This window comes from Nilaparvata lugens, chromosome 4 (genome assembly GCF_014356525.2).
Source record: "Nilaparvata lugens isolate BPH chromosome 4, ASM1435652v1, whole genome shotgun sequence".
NCBI classification, from domain to species: domain Eukaryota; kingdom Metazoa; phylum Arthropoda; class Insecta; order Hemiptera; family Delphacidae; genus Nilaparvata; species Nilaparvata lugens.
Window position 1 is genome coordinate 5,468,845 of NC_052507.1, and position 5,233 is coordinate 5,474,077.

The window sequence follows — 5,233 nt, forward strand, 5'->3', positions numbered from 1 at the left end:
CAACAGGGTAAACAGCTAGATGGAAACTCGATGAGCGCTACTATACAAAAAAAATCTGGTGTGGTACACTCACACAACTTTCCTTGCTCATTGATCTATAAGCCCTCATTCTTAAACGAGGATAATCTAGGGGAATAACATTATGCCGATTAGCGGCTAAATAATTTTATTAGAACTACGATTATACTATTGTTATTGTTTTCAGAGTACATTTTCCTTTGTTTGAATTATGAAATCTAAGGATTTTTTAAAAGTTCTCAAAACAGCTGTTCTACAAATAAAATATCGACGTGTGCTCTTTTGAATAAACTGCTCTACCCACCTACCTCAAGCACTAGGAGGAGGTTACAAAGTAAATTTCTCAAGGATGGGGTGGACCCCCTGTTAGTTTCTCAGGAGGGAGACTCATGCTAGTTAATAGAGCTGATATATAACTATACAGGGTATGAATTTGAAAAAAATCGGTCAAGTCATTTTTGAGAAAATCGTGAAAAACATGGTTTTTTAGTATATATCCGCCATTTTTCTAAAGAATATTACGGAGCTCCTGCAATTTTCCCAGAAATGAGACTCATGTCGGTTGATAGGGCTTATAAATAGCTATCCATAGTATAAATTTGAAGAAAATCGTTAGAGCCGTTATCGAGAAAACCGTGAAAACATGGTTTTTTAGTGATTATCCGCCATTTTTCTCAAAAATATTACGGAGGTCCTGCAATTTTCCCAGAAATGAGACTCATGTCAGTTGATAGGGCTTATAAATAGCTATCTAGGGTATGAATTTAAAGAAAATCGTTAGAGCCGTTTTCGAGAAAACCGTGAAAAACATGGTTTTTTAGTCATCATCCACCATTTTTTCCGCCATTTTGAATTTAATTTTATTGAATTTCTTATTGTTGGATCCTCATGGTATAAGGACCTTAAGTTTAGAATTTTAAGTCAATCGGTTAATCAGGAATGGAGTTATCGTGTTCAGAGACACACACACACACACACACACACACACACACACACACACACACACACACACACACACTGACACACACACACCACACACACACACCACACACACACACACAGACCAACACCCAAAAATCATGATTTTGTACTTAGGAGACCTTGAAACGTATAGAAAACATGAAATTAGGGTACCTTGAATTTTTTTGGAAAGCAATACTTTCCTTACCTATGGTAATAGGGCAAGGAAAGTAATTATTTTTTGTCAGCCCGGGAATCGAACCCAGTACCTCTTGATTGCCGGTCAGGAATACTTACCCTAACACCAAACTGACAATCTCTGGATAGCAGCGTATTGTTTACTCCATGCAATAAATGAAAACCCAAAAACATCCGGCTAGAGCGTTCCACCAACTTAGATAGTTGAGATGGTTCAAATAGCTTCTGATATCGTGAGAGAGTCCCATACATTGATAGGGGGATGATTATAGATTCTCAATAAATAGTTTGACTTTAGAAGTTGATCTTAACAATTTGGTAGTTATTTGTAAAGGCATTCAGTGGTAAAGCCTTCTCTATTATAGGTATTCAGTGCTTTAAACTTTGAACTCTTATGACTTCAACGTTTCCAAGAGGGTAGGAGAGATTCTAGAAAATACAGAACTATAGAAGATCAACTCCAAGTAAATAATTGTGGAATATGTATCAGCACTACGGAATAATAATGATGCTTAGGGTGATACCCACATAAGCTCTTAGGCTTGTGCGTGGGTAATGAGTGTGAAGGATGATGATGAGAGATGACGACAACTTTTTAGGTAGACGGGACCGACGGTTATCGTCTCCATCGAAAAACGGTGTGGCCATATTTATGTGATTGTGCTGTGGTCAAAAACTTTTCCCCCGGTCGAGATTCGAATGTGGTACTTCATGGATTTCATGATCTAGTCAGAAATGAGACAATGCCTTATTTTTCTCAAACAGATTGTGAGACAGAAATTTGGTTGTTCTTGCAAACCCTTCATGTGAAGCTTTCAAACGGTTTTATGATTACAGTGCTCCAAATTCCTTCAATAAGTCACCTCTACATATTACATCCACAGGCTCACTAGTAAAATTTTTGAAGGAATTAAAGCACATTCAATTCAATTTTGATTTTGATGAGATTAAGGAGTTATTTTTCACATAAATTTTGTTTTACATAATTTTGGGAATTTCTTCTATTGCTTCCTGGGGTTCTATCAATTTTTCTGACTCAGGATTTTTTTCTTTCATGAATATATTATAACTTAAGTCCATATTTTAATATGTAATATATATATTCTCATATTCTTCTTAATTTATCTTTCTAGAATTGTATTGTACTTTTTGGTTTCTATAAATAACTTCTTAATGTTCACACCTTTCAATTCGTTTTATGTAAATGGACAGAGATTTTCTGTTGGTTTTTTTTCTAGGCTTCTGTCTCTTGCAAAGGTCAAATAGTTTAATTTTCAGAGTAGGTAACTTAGCTAATATCTTATGAAGTACCTTAATCATAACTCTGACGTTACATAATGTTTTTGTTAGTTTGTAAGCATTTGCTTCCATAGTTGAGCAAATGCTATAGTTTATTCATACAATTTTGAGCAAAAGCTTTTACTTTTTAGCAAATGCTCAAACTATTTTTTTGATGAGCATGAGAAAAAGGTTTTGCTCACGTTTATTCATAGAAAATGAAGCAAATGCTCCTTATTTTATTAGTATAAGCAGATGCTCAACTTTATTCATATGGCCCATTATGTTATCCACATAAATAAACCTTGATAATAACGATGATTTTTCATAAATTCCTCTATTTGAAATGAACATTTTAGAATTGCACTATGTACATGCAATGTGCATACTTTGTTTGTGTTACATGCATTATGTGCATTATAAACTATCGTTAATTCATGTCATGTCTTATATAAACGTTTATCTACATGATACTTACGGAAGAGAGATACTAGTCCCATCTGTAATAGAATAAAAGTTTATTCAAGTAGCATTTGAGAATATACATCAGTAGCCTGTTGCCTTCAGCCTGTGAAAGAGCTACTATATAATAGAGTGAGACTCACGTTAGACTGTCAGCATCTCGTATATATAGAACATCAACACTGCCCATTCAAACCACGCTGACCCTCTTACTATAGCTGTCTCACTCTCTCTACATCTATAGAAGGCAGTATCACTGTAGCTATCTCTCTCTCACTGTAGCTTTATAAGGCAGTATCATTGTAGCTATCTCACTCTCTCCAATGCTCTAGAAGGCAGTCTCACTATAGCTGTCTCACTCTTACTACAGCTATTAAAGGCAGTCTTACTATAGCTATCTCACTCTTACTACAGCTATAGAAGGCAGTCTCAGTATAACTGTCTCACTCTTACAAAGGTTATAGCACTCAGTCTTAGTATAGCTATTTCATTCTTAATACAGCTATAAAAGGCAGTCTCAGTATAGCTGTTTCACTCTATCAAAGGCTCTAGAAGGCAGTCTCACTGTAGCTGTCTCACTCTCTCTACAGCTATAGCACACAGTCTCAGTATAGATATCTCACTCTTACAAAGTCTATAGAAGGTAGTAAGTAGCCGTTAGAAAGTGATAGCTAAGTGCTCTTTGCAGAAGCGAACGAGCGAACTTTTGTCAGGTGGAGTGTGACTAACGATTCTCTCAAAATACTCTTCTCTCTTGTACTTCCACTTCTCTCAAAATGTTCTTCTCTTTTCTGTTGCAGACGGGGCCCGATCAGGAGGAATGGAACAGGAGTAGGAACGGTTCCAGACGCTGGCGAGGAACCGTTACTCTATCGACGCAATTGTGATATTTCCCAAGGGGTGAACATCCCGTCTAACTTGCTACATTATCTTTGCCATCACAATCCTAAAGACAAGAGAGAAGAAACTGGCGAAATTCACTTCAAACTGTCAGCATGAAACTATACTAACATCATTGACGCTACACACAAGGAACACTGACATCAGAAATTATACAACTTTAGACTGTCAGTGTTAGTTATACGTACATCATTGATGCAACACATAGGGAATAATGACAGTTGTAAGTGAATAGATCTCTACTAAGCTAAGAATGTACTTGTACAGCAGTTTAATGTTTGACTTGACGTAACTTTTCCAATAAAATCGTTGTCTCTCAATGGAGTTTGTTTTGTGACTTTCCTGAACTTTTAGATACTAGATACTTGAAGATTTTCCACTGATACTCACTTCAGAGTATACTGTAAGTAGAGTTGATGTAATGGAGAAAGATAATAATATAGCGGATAAGGATGGAATAACTTGGATAAGCTAGAAATCACAATAGGTTGTCTTCTAATTTAATTCTAGAAAAACTTGAGTTTCAAACTGGATCTTTAGTTTTCATGGGCTTGATACCGAATGATAGAATTGTATGAATAAAACAAAATATGAGATGGGAAAGAATATAATAGAAGTCTCAGTAGAATCAAAAAAGAAAGAAATTCAAGAAGAAAGAGTATAATAGACTGAATTCTGAATAGACTGAGTATATATCCCATGGTATAGGGCGTTTATGTCGCAAGTTTTACTGTTATCCCAAGCCGATAGTTCACATAGCTTTTTCCTATGCAGCTGTGTGACGCTGGTAGTCTCTCAAATTGTGCCGTTTATACACTATCACCCCAACAAAACAGTAAAAATTGACAATAATCGACAGTAATCGGCTTGAGATACCTGTAGAAGTTGCGACATAAATTCCCTATACCATGGGATATCTACTTACGCTTTTGTTTCTCCATGGTATAATTTACTGAATTCTGAATTCAATAATGGTAGTAAACGTTGTTTTGTTCTATATGAATTATTCAATTTATAGAAGGAATGAAGCTATGATTCTTTCAATGCATCATTAACAGTTGACTTGAACAATATTGAAATTCATTATTGTATAGTCACTTTCATAGTATAATATGATTTCAAATACTTGGTGAAAGTTTGTCAAAGATATTTTCAAAACTATTTGAATTTGTGCATATTTTATTTTTAATGGGCCTCCAAGACAAAGGGCAAGTCATTTAAGTTCTTCAGTTTATCTTGAGATTTACAACTTTTCTTTTCAAGACTACTGATTATTAAAACGAAATAGAATAAAATAAAGTGTACTTTATAATAGTTGTAATTGTGTTCAAATTATCTCGAGACAGTTTGACATATTGTAGGACTGGATTTCCCAAAGTTATTTATTATCACCACAGGAGTTAAACAGTCACAGCTT

At 35.1% G+C, this 5,233-nt stretch overlaps 1 protein-coding gene across 2 annotated transcripts in view; it reads left to right on the forward strand.

Annotated features, from left to right (window-relative positions):
- Positions 1-4,138, forward strand: part of LOC111043462 (nephrin) — a 227,446-nt gene extending 223,308 nt beyond the window's left edge. Inside the window, exon 14 of one of the 2 annotated variants that reach the window (XM_039425564.1) lies at positions 3,717-4,138. The gene's annotated coding sequence lies outside the window, so the exon portion shown is untranslated. The remainder of the gene's footprint in view (positions 1-3,716) is intronic. The other variant, XM_039425565.1, reaches the window with a different exon arrangement.
- The last annotated feature ends 1,095 nt before the right edge of the window (positions 4,139-5,233 follow it).